This window comes from Pongo pygmaeus, chromosome 7 (genome assembly GCF_028885625.2).
Source record: "Pongo pygmaeus isolate AG05252 chromosome 7, NHGRI_mPonPyg2-v2.0_pri, whole genome shotgun sequence".
Classification (NCBI taxonomy): Eukaryota; Metazoa; Chordata; class Mammalia; order Primates; family Hominidae; genus Pongo; species Pongo pygmaeus.
In genome coordinates this window covers 34,030,175-34,051,745 of record NC_072380.2, presented here as the reverse complement: position 1 = coordinate 34,051,745, position 21,571 = coordinate 34,030,175, and the positions used below count along the sequence as shown (strand labels likewise).

General features: G+C 38.4%; 1 pseudogene; it reads left to right on the top strand.

Moving 5' to 3' along the window:
* Positions 1-16,175: 16,175 nt before the first annotated feature.
* Positions 16,176-17,005, top strand: LOC129042712 (large ribosomal subunit protein eL6-like; annotated as a pseudogene).
* Positions 17,006-21,571: the final 4,566 nt, after the last annotated feature.

Below are 21,571 nucleotides of genomic sequence, written 5' to 3'. Positions count from 1 at the left end.
GGAGAAGAAAGAAACTGGATCCTCATCTCTCACATTATACAAAAATCAACTCAAGATGGATCAAGACTTAAACCTAAGACCTGAAGCCATAATAATTCTAGAAGACAACACTGGAAAAATCCTTCTAGACATTGGCTTAGGTAAGGATTTCATGACCAAGAACTCAAAAGCAAATGCAATAATAACAAAGATAAATAGCTGGGACTTAATTAAACTAAAAAGCATTTGCATGGCAAAATGAACAGTCAGCAGAGTAAACAGACAACCCACAGAATAGGAGAAAATCTTCATAATCTATACATCTGACAAAGTACTAATATTCTGAATCTACAATTAACTAAAATCAGCAAGAAAAAAACAATCCCATTGAAAAGGGGCTAAGGACACGTATAGACAATTCTCAAAAGAAGATATACAAATGGCCAATTAACATATGAAAAAATGCTCAGCATCACTAATGATCAGGCAAATGCAAATCAAAACCACAATTCAATAACAACTTACTCCTGTAAGAATGACCATAATCAAAAAATCAAAAAACACTAGATGTTGGCATAGATGCAGTGATCAGGGAACACAAATACACTCCTGGTGGGAATGTAAACTAGTACAACCACTATGGAAAACAGTGTGGAGATTCCTTAAAGAACTAAAAGTAGAACTACCATTTGATCCAGCAATCCTACTACTATGTACCCAGAGGAAAGTAAGACATTATACGAAAAAGTTACTTGCACATGCATTTATTTATAGCAGCAAAATTCGCAATTGCAAAACCGCGGAAGCAGCCCGAAGGCCCATCAATCAATGAACAGATAAAGAAACTGTGAGATATTTTATATATATATATATGTGATGGAATATTACTCAGTCACAAAAAGGAATAAATTCATGAGGTGGATGAGATTGGAGGCTATTATTCTAAGTGAAGTAACTCGGAAATGGAAAATCAAACATCATATATTACCACTTATATGTGTGAGCTAAGCTATGAGGACACAAATGCATAAGAATGATACAATGGACTTTGGGGACCTGGGAGGAAGGGTGGGAGGGGGCAAGGGATAAAAGACTACAAATAGGGTGCAGTGTATACTGTTCAGGTGACAGGTGCACCAAAATCTCACAATCACCACTAAAGAACTTACTCATGTAACCGAACACCACCTGTACCCTAATAACACATGAAAAAATAAAAAATAAAAAATTTAAATATTTAAAAACTAGAAAAAAGACAGAGCTATTAAAGGAATTGAATCTTTTAAATCCTTTGAAATTAAAGGAATTTTCCAGTGCCTCCTCTAAAAAAAATTTAAAAATAGAAAAGCCTAGATGATTTCCAAACATTTAAGGGGAAAAAAAAAACACCAATTTTACACAAATTTATGCAGGAATTTTTTTAGAGAGAAATGTTTTCCAGCCAATTTTGTGTGACCAGCATGCCAGCATGGCATTAATACTAAAACCTGAAAAAGAAAATTAGAAGCCAACCTTCCTTATATCAAAATTCACTTAAAAATTTAGCAAACAATTATGGGACATATAAAATAATTCTCAATACTAAGTGGGCTTGATTCCAGAAATGTAAAATTGGTTAACACATTTGAAAATCAATTAATGTAATTAAACACATTAAGGAGAAAATTTCTATTATTTCAATAGACATAGGAAGTGCATTTGATAAAATTCAATACCCATTTGTGATACTTTTTAACTCTTAGTAAACTAGAAAAGGAAGAGAACTTCTTCCTTAGTCTGATGAATAACAGCTACAAAAAAACCTACAGCAAACATAAAGTTAATACTAAATATCAAAAGCTTTCACTTTCAGATCTTAAATAAGATAAGGTTGTCAGCTAACATCCCTTCCATTCAACAGTGTACTGACTATCTTAGTCAGGACAATAAAGCAAAAAGAAGAAATAAAAAGCATGATAATTTGAAAGAAAAAAGTAAACTGCCATTATTCAGAAACCACGTGATTACTACATACAGGAATTCCCAAAGAATCTACAATTAGAATTAATAAGTAACTTGAAAAATGTCTATGCAGATATTTTCCTATGCCATGTTCTAGAGGCTTTATAGTTTTACTTGTCATACATATGTAGAGCTACAACCCATTGGAAATAATTTTGTGTATTTTGTGTAAGGTAGGGGGTCAAATTTTTATTTTTTTATATAGGGATACTAAATTAACTCAGTATCATGGATTTAAAATACATCCTCTCACCACTTCTCTTCAGTGCCATGGATTTTTAAATTAACTATGAATTCCATGTGATTCTGAACCCTCTCTTCTGTACCATTTACCTCTGTGTGTGTCCTTGTGTCAATAGCACATTATCTGAAAACTCTCCAGTATTATTCATCTTTAAAATCACCAGGCTGGGCACGGTGGCTCACGCCTGTAAACCCAGCACTTTGGGAGGCCACGGCGAGCAGATCACGAGGTCAGGAGTATAAGACCAGTCTGACCAACATGGTGAAACCCTGTCTCTACTAAAAATACAAAAATTAGCTGGGAATGTTGGCACATGCCCGTAATCTCGGCTACTCAGGAGGCTGAGGCAGGAGAATTGCTTGACCCCGGGAGGCAGAAGTTGCAGTGAGCTGAGATTGCACCACTGCACTCCAGCCTGGTCAACAGAGAGAGACTCTGTCTCAAAAAAAAAAAATCTCCTTAGCTATTCTTGGCCTTTTACATTTCTATATCCATTTTAGAATCAGCATGCCAACATTCACAAGAAAGAAAAATTCTTACCAATTATATATTATACATATATAATTATTATGTTAAGACATATAACGCTTATAACATATCTTTATTATCTCAAAGTTAATATACTTGTTAAGAAATATTTGCTGTGTATGCAGTAACATCACTTCTCTTAGTAAGTCAGATGCACATCTGTTAACACACAGCATGCCCTTTAAAACATCTACATATAGTGCTTAGGCTACTTATTGTATTGGGGAAATCATTTTGAGTTATTTCCTGAATTTTATTTTGTTTAAAGCGTTTTATTGAGTTTAGGGCATGTAAATATACATATTCACTGCATAAACATCCACCTCAAAAATGTCCCAGTGAGAAATATTTACGCCTCATCAAGTTTGGTTATTAAAAACCAAATGGCATCAAACAGGAAGATGTTCTGAGAGGTATGCCAGTAGTCACTTCATGGAACAAGAAGACAGAAATGCCATGAAATGTCACCTGTTGGCCAGGTATGGTGGCTCATGCCTGTAATTCCAGCACTTTGGGAGGCTAAGTTGGGAGGTTCTCTTGAGATCAAGAGTTCAAGACCAGCCTGGGCAACATAGGGAGATTCCATCTCTACAAAATAAAAATTAGCCAGGTGTAGTAGAATGTACTTATGGTCCCAGCTATTCAGGAGCATTGCTTGAGCCTGGGAGGCTGAAGCTGCAGTGAGATGTGATCCCACCACTGCATTCCAGCCTGGGTGACGAGGCAAGAGTCTGTCTCTAGAAAATAAAATAATAAACAGTCACCTGTTATTCTGAATCTTGGCAATCATTAATTTAAAAAGAAGTCAATGTTCTGTTGTATGGTTTCTATCCAGAAACATTTAGTTACTCTGTGATGAACAAGCAGAAGGTGAATAGTTGGGTTCTAGCAGGGCTTTGAAAAAAAGAGACAAGTTGTGGGTTTGCAAGGGAATGCTTACAGGGATGGGCCATGGACTCAGAGCTGAGAGAGACAACTGCAGAGACTGATGCCCAGTGAAAAAAATGTCCCGGTACTTTTCTATTATGGAAGTTTTAAAGAAGACTTTAAGAAGGTTTCTGTTATTTCCAAGATTGAAAGTGATATATGAGGCTTATTTGACCAAAATGTTGTCAAAATGGACTAGGCTGATGAAGAAAAGTCAAGATCATCCCTCCCACCTTCTTCCTTTCCCCTCTGTTTTTCTGATTCTTGCTTTTTTTTTCCTTTCTCTCTTTCCTGTATCTTTCTCTTCTTCTATTTTCTCAATTTCTAACTTCTCTAGCCTAATTTACTCTTTCATTTCTAATTATTTTCTACTTTCTTTTCTTCCCCTGTTCTATTTCCAGATTCGATCTTATCTTTCTGTGGCACGCCAGGATTGGAGAAGAGTGGACATCCAGGTGACAATGATTAGTAAATAACAGTTCTCTTTCAACCCTCCTTGTCTCTCTGCTACTTACAGACATCGTACTGAACTGTTATTTTTATAGTCTGTTTCTTTTTATCTTTTTATTTTTTTGAGATGGTGATTTGCTCTGTCGCCAGGCTGGAGTGCAGTGGCACGATCTCAGCTCACTGCAACTTCCATCTCCCAGGTTCAAGTGATTCTCCTGCCTCAGCTTCGCAGGGAGCTGACATTACAGGTGCATGCCACCATGCCCAGCTAATTTTTGTATTTTTAGTAGAGACAGGGTTTCACCATGTTAGCCAGGATGGACTCGATCTCCTGACTGCGTGATCTGCCCACCTCAGCCTCCCAAAGTGCTGGGATTACAGGTGTTAGCCACCATGCCCAGCCTTATTTCTTTTTAAATAGTATCTTACCTATACATTATGTGTTATGTTTTTCAAAGGCACATTGTATTAATCTGTTCTCAAACTGCTATGAAGAAATACCCAAGACTGGGTAATTTATTAATATGAAGAAAAGAGGTTTAATTGACTCATAGATCCGCATTACTGGGGAGGCCTCAGGAAACTTACAGTCATGGCAGAAGGCAAAGGAGGAGCAGACACCATTTTCACAGGATGGCAGGATGGAATGAGTGCCGAGCAAACAGGAATCCCCTTATAAAACCATATAAAAAGAACTCACTATCATGAGAACAGCATGAGGGGACCCACCCCCATGATTCGATTATCTCCACCTGTTCTACCCTCGACACGTGGGGGTTATGGGGATTACAATTCAAGATGAGATTTGGGTGGGGACACAGAGACTGACCATATCACTCCCATATATATTACATCATGCACGTCTCATCACACCTCACTGGCAAGTTCAAGGAAACCTGTTTCTCCAAGTATTCTGCTCAGTAGGGAGGGAGATCAGTTATGGGCACAATCTTCTACACGCCAGCCATTCCTGTTCTTTCAGAGAGTTAACTATTTGCCCTTCAGCCTTAATTTAAAAGTTTTGAATTCATTAACAATGCAATTTTCAAAATGAGGTTTGGTACAAGATGCTTAATAACTAAAACCTAGATTCCATGCTGGGATTTCAGAGGACCAAGCTCAGACCCCGGAAGGCAGTAATTTGAACTCAGACAGAAGAATAATACTGACACTACAGTCTTGGGTAACACTTTATGGTTTACAAATCACATCTCTATGCATCATTTCACTGCAACTGGCAACACCCTTGTAGAGGACGTGGGTCTACCTTTAATTAATGAGAACTGTCGGTTGCTGTGCTCCCGTCCCACCTTGGAGGTGGCAGCATTTGTATCACCCAGACTGGGGCCTCTGGCCATGGATTGTACATTATGCAGCACTAACGATGCAATTAATCCCCTACATTAGCTGACACATCATTCCTTAAAGTAAAAATTTCCAAGTTGAAACCTTAAAAAAAAAATAGTTGAAAAGGCAAAGCTAAGAACCAGCTAAAAAAGACTTGTACAAGGAGTCTTAATTCATTCTCGGCTTCTGCCTATTATATTGACAAATACACTACTTTAATCTCTCCCTACCAGGCCTTGCACACAGTGGTCAAGAGGCCACTTTATTAGAGTTTATTTTTTTCATCCATTGGTTGGAAGAAAGGTTATGGGTACAAATACCTCACAGCCAGTATTAAAAGGACATACTGGCAGGAAAAAAAATTATATAGTCAGTCTTGCTAAATTAGTTTACCTAAAATTGTATGTGTGAGTGATTTTAATCAAAATCTAATTTCCCCTCTTTTTAGAGTAACTGAAATGAGATTTTTCTAATTTACTTTTTGCAGTTCAAGTTTCTCATAATTCTTCTATGGTAGTGACAGCACCGTGAACGCGTCTGCTGCTACAAAGCATTAAAAAAAAATTAGATTTTCAAATTGATGTGCTAAATTAAAAATGTTTAATGTTTCTCATCAAAAGGCACAGGAGTATGCAAGGGGCCTCCAGTACAGTTTAAAGCACAATATTTTTTTTCATCTGTTTCTTTAATTCACGACCCAGGGCCACTGTACTGTGAAAATTAACAAGCTATAAGTAAAAGAGTCCTTGTAAGCAGTGTCCTCTGAGAAGCTTCCTTTTAATTTCCTCCCGTCCCTTGACATGGTGACCTTAAGGATGCCATACTAAAAAAGGATGTGAATGCCTTGGGTTTGTTTTTTGTTTATTTGCTTGTCGTTGGGTATGTGGGGTGTGTGTGTGTGTGCATGTGTGTGTGTTTCTTTCTGCCCCTGTTGGAATTTGCCAGATGTTATTAGGGTTTGTGAGCCTGTGAGTGATTGTAACTCCCATGCTTGACTAGCTAATTCCAATAATTTAGAAAATCATATTGCTTCTGTAAATTGGCTCCAGTTGTTATATTAAAATCCAAGCTTCTGCCCTGACTAGATGCCCGCTGCCTAGCTCAAGGCAAGCTGGACATATCCCAAGAGCCACATATCCAGACTTTGGAAGATGACTCAGCAGGTGAAGAAGGCTTGGAAGGGGATTTGCAGCCTTGTACTCAGCTTTTACGTGCATTAGATTCCCACAGGTAGCGTGTGAGTGTTTAGAACCATCTCTTGCTGAAATTGAATTTTATTTCTGAGATACTGGTAAACATAAGATCCAGTTATCAGATACCACAGCATTTTCTGCTTTTATGAAATAGGGTATAAGGTTCCATTAGAATTGAGGCAGCTACTCCTATATGGTCCCTCTCTCCACCAGTCCTGGCATTGTGTGGTTAAAGAAAATGGGTCTCTAGAAAGAAAAACAAACTTGCCTAGGGCCACACAGTAATTCCCAGCAGAGCCAGGCCAAGAACCTAGGTAATCTGGTACCCATTTCAATGATATATTAAATCCATGGATTTAACCCATCCCAGTGAAGTGTCTCTTGCTGCCTGATTTGGCTCAGAGCAAAACCATCAGCTCCCATCCCGCAAGCAAGCATGAAAAAACATGTTACCATTTAATGCTAAGTAATATCAGCCATACATATTGATAAGAAACGGGTAAAGAAGAGAGAAGGCAGAGACCATGGTTCCTTCCACCTCTCAATGGCCAAAGCCTTTGACACATTTTTCTAAAGTCACTGAGATTTTAGAGCAGCTCTAGTTTGTTTTTCTCTCCTTTCTCTGCCATCCACAATTCATTCATTAAACCATATCACTTTCTTATTATTTTTTGCCAGCTCATATCTCTCCCTTAGATCAAAGTGATCCTTAATGGACTCTAGATCACCAAAGCCCTGCTATCTGGAAGTTCCAATAAAGCATGTGTTGGAAACAGTCTCCAATGCAACAATATTGATAGACTGGACCTTTAAGAGGTGATTAGACCATAAGGGCTTTGACCTCATTGATAGATTAATGTCATTGCTGCAGGAATAGGTTCTTTATTGCAAGAGTAAGTGTTATAAAAGCAAGTTTAGTCCTTTCATGTTTTCATGCCCTCTCTTTCCCTTCCATCATGGGATGACACAGCAAGAAGGCCCTCACCAGATGCAGCTTTTGGTCTTGGACCTCCCATCCTCTGGAACCTTGACCAATAAGTTTCTGTTTATTATAAATTACCCACTCTCAAGTATTCTGTTATAGCAGTGGAAAACAGACTAAGACATTACCCAAGACATTAGACTTCTAAATAAATAATAAGCTCTTGATCTATCCACAGAGTACACATCTCTAGAAAGCACCTACATAAAAATTCTAATGGTGGGAATTTTGGTTGCTGTGGGTTAAGGGAAAGAACTATTGGAAGTCATCTTAGCCTTGAGGTATCTTGGGTCACACCACACAAAGAGCAAGTCTGGCTTTGCTTCTCCATCACCAGATAAAGCAAGCTTTTGTGCTATTACTTTCCAACACTATTAGAAGCAGTGAAGTAATATGGAAAGGTCAGCAAAGATTCCGTCTTGATGGAGGATAGTAGAGAGATCCTAGTTCATTGTTTTTTCTGCCTTCACATGTTCTATCAGTTCATGCTGACCTAGGCTAAAATCTTCACCCACCCCAAACTACCCCCAAAAATTCAGTTTAATTTTTGTTTTGAAAAAAATTCCATATTCTTTCTCCCTATTCACTCGTTCTGGGATTTTCTATATGTCATTAGGCTGCTTTGTGGTTTCAAATAATTTTGTGTATTATTTGTTCTATGGAAGCTGCAATTAAGCCAAGTAATAATGTATTGAGGTCATTTTCTCCCTTGGCATAGTGTAAGCATAATGAAAAAGGTGACCGCACCAGTGCTGTGAAGGTGATACTTTCTGCATAGTGCTGTGGGTATTAAAGTCTGAGGACAAAAAAAAATCCATTCTCCTAGAAATTAGAAATACAATTATGATGAAATTAGCCTCCTCTACCAAGTTGCAAACAAGTTTCCTGAGACTGGGGCTGTATCTTATTCATCTTTGTACAACCCCTATAACTTATTCATGGTAGGTATTCAACAGTTACTGACTTAATAAAGAATTTAAAGACTTTGATGGCAACCCTGGTTGTCAGTGACCATCAGTTATCATTTCCTAAACTGCAATGCTTTACCCCATAGGAACTGATATTTCCTGAACTGTACTTAGGAGCCTTGGAGTTGGCAGGTCCTACGGGGCAGTAAGACAAGAAGGGGTCTAAGGTTCTACTAGGTACTAGGACATGTAGGACAAAGGGTAAGAGGGTAGGAGCAGGAGAGATAGCCAATGGCTCACTGAGTCAAAGAGCTTGAACCTCAAAGAATCTCTTTTATTTTTCAGCTTCAACTTGTACCTCAAGCTAGAACAAAATGAGGAAGCAAAACTTCTGAAACAATGGGGTAACTGTGAAGACAAAGCTTGCAAAGACTTCATGGTTTCAAGGCTTAGCAATGAATGCTTACATGAAAGAAGTGTGTATCCAGGGCTATGTTGTAATCCCAACTCATCATCATTCAAAACATCCTAAACATCACTTATCTTGAAGTTTTAATAATAAGAAAATGTAAGTTTTAACCTTTTAACCAACAAATTTTACATAGAATGAATGAGTCGGAGTTCTGCAGAGAAACAGACTAATAGGATATAGATATATATTATATATAAAGGGAGATTTATTATAGGAACTAGCTCACACAGTTATGGAGGCTGAAAAATTCCATTATCTGCCACCTGCAAGATGGAGAAATAAGAAAGCCAATCGTGAAATTCAATGAAAGTCCCAAAGCCTGAGAACCAGGAATGCTGATGTCCATGGGCAGAAGAAGACAGATGCCCCAGATCAAACAGATAGAGCAAACTCGCCCTTCCTCTGCCTTTTTGTTCTATTCAGGCCCTTTAACAGGTTAGATGATGCCCACCCACATTGGTGAGGGCCATTTTTTTTACTCAGTCGACCAATTCAAATGTTCATCTTTTCCAGAAACATCCTCACAGATACACCCAGAAATAATGTTTTCACAGCCGTCTGGCCATCCTCTAGCCTAGTCAAGTTGACACATAAAATTAACCATCTTATAGGGCATCATGTAAATAAAAGTCTGGCAATGAAGGTACTCACAAAACCATTTAAGGCAACAAACTGTTTTTAAGTACTTTAAAAGCTCACACTGATGTATAAACAATAAAAGTTAATTACATATCATTCTGATACGTTCACAAAAAGATCTATATTTGGCAAAACATCCTGGCAATGTTTTGTTAGCCTAGCATATTTACTGCACTCATTTGAAAGTAATAAAGATGGCATTTCTGAAAAAGTATCCCATAATTCAAACTATTCACTGCCCCCTCTGTAAGCACAAACCACAGAGATTTCACTGTAAATCTTGAAAAAACGCTCTGCCTTATAAAATGCTACCAATTCGCACTTTAAGTTGCTTAAGTACAGAGTCAAGAAGCGTTAACTAGTCACAGAGTCTTAGACTACTGGAACTAAATAGGTAAATTCTAAGATTACTTTGCCTCACCACCACATTATACTGATAAAGCAGTCTTGAGAAAGTTAAAAATTTTGCCCAAAGTAAAGCAATAATATGTAGAATTAGGACTTTAACCTTTGTGCCTCCTACCTCCCAAGCTATATTAATTCAAAAGATTGCAGATCTAGCACCTTATGTTGCTATCTTTTATTCTGTAACAAATAATTTTGGAATTACAGAGGAAGCTGCTGTGGAACAGAGACTCCAGCTGACTGCAGGATTCTAACTGCACAATGATTTTGTACGTTCCTGTTCTCTTCTTCCATATAACAGCAAACATAGTGTATTTCTCCTTTTCTAAGGTATAGCACTTGCTTCTAGACTCTCCATGGGCCTGTTTTGTGGATGGGTCTAATCACACAGAGGAAACTTCTTTCCTTACTTGATAGTTACATGGGGAGATAATGTATTTTTTTGCAGCTTAGCCCCAAAGCAATCAGTTGACAAGTCCAGAGAAGACCCCTGTGGTAAAGTGAAATATAAAGACTCTCTGGGTAGCAGGTATTTCCCTTTTAATGACAGCTTAACTGGTGAAGTGTTGAGCAGAACACTGCTGTTTATTCCTGCTGTTTGCATTGGGCTGGAAGCCAGCCCAAACCTGCCTTGGTGACATTTCAGGTCAGATTATTATATCAGGAAATTCCCACATAGCCAGTGGACAGTGGAGGGCTGCAGCCTGCACACTTGTAACTAGATCCAGAAAAGGAGAAATTCAAGGAAAGATGGGCACCCTAGGTCTGTGGGGCATAATGAAGGCTTTAAGGGGGCAGAAGAGAACAAAGTACAGGCTTTGCCTGAAATCTACATGTCTCTGGTTTAAGAAGAAAATTACATAGTAGAATGACAACATGAATGGAGGACAAATGAAATCATGTTTAAGGCTACAGTGACTCATCTTCTCATTCTTTCACACAGTAGATTTATGTCATTAAGCTCCTCGAACGGTAAAGTACCCACTAGTCCATGGATGAGTATTTGAAAGCTAATATGCTTGAAACTTCATTAAATGTGTAATCTGGCAGAGTGGGAAAAATGTATACAAATAACTTTTAAGTGTAGTAAAATTGACCTAAAAACAAAGTTCTTTCCTAATTTGAAGGCTGCAGAGGATACTTTTTGAAGGCTGCAGAGGATTTGAAGGCTGCAGAGGATTTGAATTTGAAGGCTGCAGAGGATACTTTTGAAGGCTGCAGAAGATATTTTTCTGATCAAGAGTAATAGAAATTTTAAAATTTGAAGGCTGCAGAGGATACTTTTCTGATCAAGGGTAATAGAAAAGACTTAAAGGAAACATGAATTTGCATAAGGAGTAGGACTTCCATCAATTAGGAGAAATAAAATAACTTCATAAGTTTAGCAATCAGTATGAATTGAAGTTTGGGAAAAGGGATGCGGACATGTTAGGGAATACTAGGAAAAAAGAAGGACCCCTATTTTAAATGGAACGAGGCTCTTTGTAGGAAAATAATAAAAATTAAGCCTGAAAGTACAAACTTGGCTAATATGGTTGAAGTGCCTCATAAATGTGAATAAGAAATGTTTTCTTTCATTGAGAGATATTGAATGTTTTTGGTACCAAAACACCAGCCATTTGGTCTAGGTCCCATTGCTCACTGCACAGAAACCCCATCACAGAGACAAGTATTGCCAAAGAGGAAGTCTTTATTCAAGTGCTTCAGCCAAAGAGATGGGAGATCAGTCTCAAACACATCTCTCAAACCACCTAAAATTGGGGGTTTACATAGCAGAGAAGGAATGTAGTATGTGTGAGAAAGCAGGGATTAGGGATTAGGAGGGTAAGAAAGAGGAGCTGGTCAACAGAAAGCAAGCAGTCGGTAGGTAAAACAGGAATTAAGGAGAGGTAAGGAAGATGAGTTTCACTTCCTTAATACCATCTGGGAGGCCTGAGAGTCAGTTTCCTAAGAAGGAATTCAGATAAGACAAATGTAAATTTCAAGCTTTAAGACCAGGAGGCTCAATTTTTATTTGTCTCAAAAACAGTCGTCTATGGGCTGGTTTCATTTTGACCAAGGGAGTGAGGACATTGTTTCAGTCTCCACCCAAGGCAGGCAGAGAATAGAAGGAATAAGACAGGATGGAAGGGAATGGTAAATGAGGAAAGCAGGGGGAAAGGAGGTCAAATGGGGCTGGATTCCTGATGAAAAAAAAAGAAAAACATAGAAGGGGAGAGTGGTAGGAAGGGTAGGAATGAAGTAGGGCTAACTTGGGGCAACAGGAAGAGAAGCATAGATACATGGCAGCTCAGAAAAAGGTCTAAAGAAAAAAGTCAACCAAAGAAAGAAATGGCACACAAAACCAAAGCTCTGGGCTCTCTGTCTTAGACTGTTCAGGCCGCTATAACAAAATGCCACAGACTGGGTGGTTTATAAGCAACAGAAATTTATTTCCCACAATTCTAGAGACTGGGAAGTTCAAGATCAAATCACCAACAGATTCAGTGTCTGGTGAGGACCTGCTTCCTATTCATAGATGTCCATCTTTCGGCAGTTTCCTCACATGGTGGAAGAGGCAAGGGATCTTTCTAGGGCCTCTTTTATAGGGCACCAATCACCCTCCAAAGGCCGCACCTCCTAATACCATCATCTTAAGGGTTAGGATTTTAACATAGACACTTTGATTCAGTCCGTTGCAAGTGGTGTTGAGGCAGGATGTGGTTGGGACCCAAAATTGCAAACAGAAGGAGCCCAGAGAAGTTCCCTGAGACAACAGCAAGAAAAAAGAATGATCCACTGCTCAAGAACCTTGCAGTACAACACACACCAGTTTCAGTGTCTAATGATATATGTCACTAGTTGGTTGGATATATTGAAAATAAGCAGCCAAATGAAAGAAAGGGTTTGGTTTACAAAATGCTTTTCATCCAATTTGTCAACTCATTGACATGACGTGGGGTGCAGGAAAAATGGGAACAGAACTAAAATATGGAATGGCTGGACGATGCTGATTGCATTCATTTAAAACACAATTTTAAATGCAGATTTTTTAAAAAATAAAAGCTGGTTTGTTAGGAGAAAATGGCAGGTTTGATGTGAGTCAGTGAGTTTGAGAAGCTAGCAAAATGTCCAGACAGTGACATTTAGACAATTGAAATTCATGGATTCAGCTCAGAAGAGCAAATGTGTTGTACAAAGGATCTAGACTTTTAAAATATTCACACATTGGTTAGAGTTGAAACGAGGGGTTGTGTAGAAAGACAAAAATTAATAATAATCATACAAATTCAAAAATACATGTTCTAAGTCAGTACATGGGAACCACAGTGAGGAGACCATCAAGACCTCATAAATGAGTTTCTCCTTAGAGGTTTTATATATCTATATATATCTCAACATAAAATGGATCCAAAAAAAGACAAGAAGAGATACTTCAAAATTTTAAAGAGACAGAATGATTCCTGAAATGAGCTCTATCCCATACTCATAGAACAGTCTTGGCACACGATAGATGATCAACAAATATTGGGTTATTGAAGATGAATATGAATTGATTGTAATTAGAAGATCCATGTCTAAGAAACAAAGACATCAGTGAGAAGTTGGGTTGATCAGAGCTAGAGCAGCGGAAAGGCAGACACTTCATCATTCTCTGTAGCCCCTGGGCAGACTAAATCATACAGTGGAAAGGAACAAATGAGGATATTTCAGGCACAAACTTCCAGGACTTAGTTTTATGATTGAGTGTTTAAAGGCTTCAGGCTATTAAAATCAGAGAACTCTCCCAGTTATGTTTCTAGGCATACCTAGAAACCTTCTGATTATAATTTGGCTCCCATGCAGTTTTTCTACAGGAAGATGTGCTGTCAAATATAAATGAATATTTGTTCCCTTTGGTCATTATATTTCTCGCAGTAAATTAATAAATTTCCATTTTGTTTAACATATCATTGTCTTGTGAACTTTATCTCTTACGTCCTCCAGCATGACTGAGTTCAGTCATTTCTTGGATAGCAAAAGGATTACATTTCTAGGTTTGCAGGGCTGAGAGCAAGACTCTGAACCACAGGGAACCCAACAAGTTACAGTATTCTGAAAGATCTCTCAGGAGCCGGCCTACTGACATCCTTTAATTAGCTGACAGGAATAGTTCTAGATGGAGCCACACTGTACATGTTTGGCAAATTAATTTGAAACTCAATAAATTTTAGCCAACTTTCCAAGAGTAGAAATGATGAACTTTCAAGTTTTCACTGGAATTATAGCAAGCCTTTCTTTCCCGTATTGACAGAAAGAGAAGTATAGTATAGTATAGTATATTAAGAACATATATTCTGGCCTTAGGTTGCCTGGGTACCAATTCCGCTCTCCACTTACAGACTGTGTGAATTTGAGAGAGGAGTCTGATGTCCATATTAATTTTTTCATTAATAAAATTGAGATAGTAATACTATTTATCTCACAGAGTTAAATGAATTAATATTAGTAAATATTTAAAATAGAAGCTGCTACATTTAAAAAAATGACAATGCCAAATGTTGTCAAGGAGACAGAGCAACTGAAACTCTCATATATTACTGGCAAGAATGAAAAATGTTACAGCCCCTTTGGAAAACTTTGGCAGTTTCTTATAAAGTTAAAGATATACTAACAATATTATCCAGCAATTTCACTCCTAGGTATTTACCCAAGGGGAAATGAAAACAATGTTCACATAAGAACCTGTATGCAAATATTCAAGCTACTTTATGCATTATTACAAAACACTGAACATAACCCAGATGTCCTTCAGCTGATGAATGGATAAACAAACTGTACTATATCCATATAATTGAATACTATTCAGCAATAAAAAGGAACAAGCTCTTGATATACTTAACATGAATAAATTTCAAGTGCATTATCCTAAATAAAAGAAGCTAGACTCTGAAGGTTACATACTATATAATTGCAATTACATAACATTCTGGAAAAAGTAAAATAAGAAGAGAAAAGAGATCAGTGGTTTCCCAGGGCTAGGATAACAGGTGTTTACTACAAAGGGATTTAAAGGAATTAGGAGGGCGGAGGGATGAAACTGTTCTGTGTATTGACTGTAGTGATGCTATACTATTATATGTATTTAACAAAATTCATAGACCTATACACCAAAAATGCTACATTTTACCACAATAAAAATGATATAAAGGAGGAAAGGGAGGGGAATAAATTAAGGAAGAGAGGGAAAAGAGAAAGGAAGAAGGAAAGGGAGAATGGGCAGGAAAAATGAGAGCGAAACACTGTCTGGAACATAGTAAGTGCTATAGAAATGTCCGTTAAATAAAATTTTTTTAATGTGGCATGTTTTACATAATCATAAGACTCTTGTCTAAAAAAATATTGGTGAAATTATTTCCTAAGTCCTTATAGGAATAATACCTGGAGTAGATAAGGAATTTATGTTCCTTATGGGAAAACAATAGAAGATACAGATGAGTAAAACAATCACATATAATTCCACCATCTAAACATGACCACAACTGAAAATTAATTCACAGCCTGCCAGCTTTTTACTACAGGTGAATAAACCATTTTTTAACTTAGGAAATTGTTTTATACCATATATTTTGTTTTGGAACTACTTTCCACTTAGCAATATGTTCTAAAAATACATAGATCTGCATCATCACTTTTGAGGACTGCTCATTTATGCTACCAAGACTGTTGCTGAACATTTCATTTGGCTCCATTTCTTTGGTAGTATAAACCAGACTGTGTTAAATATTCCTGGTATACATATCTTTGTACATACAACATTATTTCTTTATGGTAAATTTCTAGAATGGGAATTGCAGTATTGAAAAATAAACATTATATAATTTTTCATTCATAATGCCAAATTACTCCCCAGAAGATTATATAATTTACTTTCAGCAGCTGTGAATGACATTTGGGGCTGTATTTCAGTGGTTCTTTTCCTTCAAAATCTGATAATCCTTTTTTAATACTACTTTGCATACTATAAATGTTGGGGTTTTTAATGAAATGATTATTAAATGAAACTTGAACACTAGGAAAATGTACTGAATTTTTATCAAATGATATTAAACATGATTAGGGTTCTTTCCCATCTTGCAAGATGGCAGGTGAAAAAGGTGAGAAGCCGATAGTAAAGAGAAGAAACCTGAAGCCAAGAAGGCTGATGCTGGTGGCAAGGTGAAAAAGGGTAATCTCAAGGCTAAGATGCCCAAGAATGGGAAGCCCCATTGCAGCCACAATCCTGTCCCTGTCAGAGGAATTGGCAGGTATTCTTGATCTGCTATGTATTCCAGAAAGGCCATGTACAAGAGGAAGTACTCAGCCACTAAATCCAAGGTTGAAAAGAAAAAGGAGAAGGTTCTTGCAACTGTTACAAAACCAGTTGGTAATGACAAGAACGGTGGTTAAACTTCACAAAATGCCCAGATAATATTCTGCTGAAGATGTGCCTGGAAAGCTATTGAGCCACTGCACAAAACCCTTCAATCAGCACGTGAGAAAACTGTGAGCCAGCATCACCCCCGGGACCATTCTGATCATCCTCACTGGACGCCACAGGGGCAAGAGGGTGGTTTTCCTGAAGCAGCTGGCTAGTGGCTTGTTACTTGTGACTGGACCTCTGGTCCTCAGTCGAGTTCCTCTATGAAGAACACACCGGAAACTTGTCATTGCCACCTCAACCAAAATTGATATCAGCAATGTAAAAATCCCAAAACATCTTACTGATGCTTACTTCAGGAAGAAGCAGCTGTGGAAGCCCAGACACCAGGAAGGTGAGATCTTCAACACAGAAAAAGAGAAATACGAGAATACAGACAGCGCAAGATTGATGAGAAAGAGGTGGACTCACAGATTTTACCAAAAATCAAAGCTATTCCTCATGTGTTTGCCCTGACAAATGGAATTTATCCTCACAAATTGGTGTTCTAAATGTCTTAAGAAGAACCTAATTAAATAACTGATTAAAAAAACATGATTAAGAAAATTAATCAGTTGAGCATCTAAAATAACTTGTGGATTATTTGGGGGTGTCGCCTACACTATTGTTGGCTAGTTTTACTAGGCAGTTTGAGGAGAGGTCATTTCATTTTGTATGAAGTGACTTTATTTTGTATGTGGGGACATTTCTTAGAAAAACGATGATATTCCAAATGTCTCTAGAACATGTAAATCATGAGACTTTGAAATTTTGTCTTATTGTTTAGCATATTTACAAACGGTCTCGAAGTACACTTGCCAGAGTGGCCTCTCTCTTTGGAGCAGGACCCTAAATCAATGACCTTCTACTTTTCTGTTAGATAGACAAATGCATTTTCTTCATCCAGTTAAATCAAATGTTTTCAGAATCCAATAAGCACCAACCTAGCCTGCTACAATTTCCCTGAATCCACAAACAAAAATCTGAATTTCATTCTGCCCAAAAGATTTATACTTTGTAAAACATACATATTTCATCCCCATACTGCAATCCCTCACAAAATCATATTATGGTTTTGGAAACCACCTCTAGGTTTATTTCAAGTAAATCTTGGTCAAGAGAAGAGAAAGTCAATTGCAACCTCAACACCCAGAACTAAGAAGCAAAAGTGAATGTGTATTTAGCTCAGACAGGATAACTGGGTCAATTTGGGGACCTCAACATTCTTAAAAACTGAAGAACTCTAGTAACATGCATATTCCCAGATAACTGCTAGCCTATGTGTGTTTCTAAGAATATACTGCTCTGAATTATTTTCCTTAATAATCTAAACTTTCCAAAGAATTATATTCTAATTCATCTTATATGAATATTATTGTGGATTTATTTTATTTGTTAATTGCCCCCATGAGACAGAAAGAGTAACAACCTGATAAAAATGTTTGCGCAACATATTCAGTAATTACTTGACACATCATGATTGCTTTTAAATTAATATATATTAACATCTAATTACATGCTGGGTATTGCATTAGGCTCTAGGGAAAATTGATGCTCATGCAATAAGTCTTCATGGTCATGGAATGTGCAGTGCAGAACCTTTGTGACAGACAGGGAGCTTCATGCTCAGATATAAGCGACTGGACTGAAAGGCGGTTGAGTTCCTGTCATCCTCAGCTGGTTGCTAGGCCCTGTCGTGTATTGATTATTGAAACATTTTCATTCCACATGCTCTGGGAAACTGACCTGAGCTCAAATATTTCAGTTGTTTGGAAAGCAGAGGTGCTGGCAGGAGTTCAGCTGAGCAGGGAGAGAGAGCTGAGCCTCCAGGTGTTAGAGGAGCCGATTAAAGCAACAAGCCAAAAATGAAAGGATTAAACCTTCAATCACTTACTGCAATCGCTTATAAGAGGCTAAAACCTGAGAAACCTGTACCAACTCCCCTTATTCCATCTTCCTCCAGAGAACAGCACACTGACAGTGGGTCAGATGAATCGACACAGACTGCGGGGCAGTCTGACTGTTGAGGGAGCCCCAAACAGCTGCATGGACTCTGAGGTGGAGGGAGGAGGGCAAAGAGGGAGGGCTAGGAGTGGACATGGACTGGGTCTTCAAGACTTCCCCTTCCTCCCTGCATAGGGAGGCCCCAGCAGAGGAGCCTGAAGAAGCCCCCTGCCTAAGGCCTCAAATTTTGTTTTTAAGCTAGCTTGGTGTGGTGGCATGCACCTGCGGTCCCAGCGATTCTGAAGGCTGAGGCGGGAGGATCACTTGAGCCCAGGAGTTTGAAGCTGCGGTGAGCCGTGATGACAGCACTACAATCCAGCCTGGGAAACCTCAGGAATGAAGGTGCCAGCACCAGGAATGCAAATAGGGAAGAGCATGACCTGCCAGAGGGGCCTGAGGGCTTGAGTGCAGCTCCCTGCACAGATTAGAATACACTGGTTGTGCACTGAGTCTGGTGTGGGGAGAGCAGCTTCTCCTAAGAGCCTGCCAGGGAAAACCTTTGTAATTGCTGATAGTCAAGCTTCAAAAGAGAAAGTCACCATTGGTTTTTAACCAAGAGCCAAGTTCCTCAGGTGTCAGTATGATTGAGATCTTAATCATAGACATCTATGTCTAATAATGAGAACCAATGATTTCTCCTAATTGTTCAACTCTCTCCAGAGATTTGGGTGGGGGAAGTGGGAAAGTTTCTGAGGGCTTCATCACCTGGGAGAATTCCTATAAATCCCAACACTAGAATCTCTTTACGTCTTGAAAACTTGCCAGGATTCTTGTGCCTTCTACAAAGAGTTCTAAAGGAAGAGCAATACCTTAAACTGCTTTTTTAAATACCTTCATTGTAATCAGTCCAGAAATCTGAAAGCAATGCCCTTGGAATTGAAACTAGGATAAATAACTGAGGGGAGGGAAGAAAGAGAGAGAATTAAAATTAAATTAGCTGCCCAGGCACGGTGGCTCATGCCTATAATCCCAGCACTTTGAGAGGCTGAGCCAAGGCAGGAGGATTGCCTGAGCCCAAGAGTCGGAGATCAGCCTGGACAGCATAGTGAGACTCTGTCCCTACCAAAAAAATAAATAAATTTTTGTTTTTAAGTTAGCTGGGTGTCGTGGCATGTACCTGTGGTCCCAGCTACTCTGGAGGCTGAGGTGAGAGGATCACTTGAGCCCAGGAGTTTGAGGCTGCAGTGAGCTGTGATGACACCACTGCAATCCAGCCTGGGCAACAGAGTGAGACCCTGTCTCAAATAAATAAATAAATAAATACATTAGCCGTAATTTTCCTAAGGCCAAGCTTTGGGAGAAAAATTATTATTTCTTCATAATTACCTTTTCCAATAGTTCAAGATTTTTATCCCAGCCTGCTGTTTTATTTTCATTACAGTATTTTTTCTCCAAGAAATGTACTCATGGCATGATTTCTTAAGATTCATGGTGTCTTCAAGCTCATATAACCTAAACCACTCATTTTTAGGTGTTCTCTGGCATAACCCAACTCATACAGCCCAGTTATTGAGGGAAAGAGGAAGCCCCTCGTTCTCCTGAACCCCCATCTGGGGCTCTTCTGACAGCACACAGGAGCTCTTCTCCACTGTTTCCTTTTTCAAATCTGATGTGACTTAAAGTCTTAGAGGAGCAAAGCTTTAACTTCTTCAAAGAGTGTCATCTATGTCTAATAACAGAATCAGGTTTTCTGTTACTATCAGAGAGAGATCACTTTGAATTCCTACACCAAATCTTCGGTGTCCTTCAAAAAGCAAGTTGTTAATAGTCATATTAGGATAAAAGAAACATTTTCAGGGAAGGAGAGGGTTCAAAAACCTGCACTAAAAATGCTTACTCCATAGATCAGTAATCCTGGGGTGTAATAATTAATATAGCCTACAAATGCTTAAATTTAACAAAGGAAATATCAACAGGTACATTCATTCTAGTTTTTATTGTATTGTGAAATTCAATAATAACTACTTGGAAATAATCTAAAAATGTGTAAATCATGGCATTTGCCTCCAGGAATTTATAAGCCAATACAGAAAATGCATATAAAAATATATGTAGTACAAGAATAGAGTTTCCAAGAAGCAAAAGGAGTCTCTTGACTAAGAAAATGGAGCGCTTAAATAATGAGTGAGGTCTGGACAGGAGACATGTTGAGGGATGGGTCATTTCAGATAAGGGGAAGAAAGAATCTGGTAGCAGGAAATTACAGGAACGTTTAACAAAAGATGAGTATCCTTGATGACTAAGTGTAGGATACAAAAAAGTGCACAGTGGAAGGAAAGACTCCAGCTAATATTGAAGACACTTTGTAGAGGGTATTAAAGGCCAAGCTTTGGTGTTCTTTCCTTTTTACCTGATGTGGTGGTCACTGCAGGCTACAGGAAGGCTACAATACATTCATGGGACCATTCATTCCATTTACAAAGCCTTGCCTCGGTGGGGTTTGCATCCTGTTTGTAGTTTCGTTGCTTTATCAATTAGCTAGGAATTACCTCAGTGTGTTTGGGTGGACAGGAATCAGAGAGTTGGCATCCTATTTTTTTGGAGTCATTAAAAGTTGATTCTGACTGGGCACTGTGGCTCACACCTACAATCCCAGCACTTTGGGAGGCCGAGGCAGGTGGATTGCTTGAGCCCAAGAGTTCGAGACCCTATCTCTATTTTTTAAAAATGATCCTTTCTATGGTTTCCAATTAAAAATGTTCAGCAGCTTAGCTACCAGGGAAGTTGGCCATCTTTACCTGGCAGAAAAACTTTCAGAGTCAATAGACTGACTTTCATTATTTAATTGAGCTTCATTTTTATAACATTCCAAATAGTATTGTGGCTGTCACTTTCACCACTATAAACCATGAGAATACAACGTTTCAAGTCCAGGATATCTAGAATCTCAGCCTAGAGTATCAGAAGGGGCTGTTCTCTGCCTGAGGACCTCTATGACTCTAATGAAAAGACAGGCTTTCCTGGATATTTCCTGGATCCCATCCTGCTTGGGATTTATCTCTTCAGGGAGCTGACAGTCAGAGAATAATCACTTTCGTGAGTCGTGCAGGTCTGGTAAATACCTCAGTGTCTTG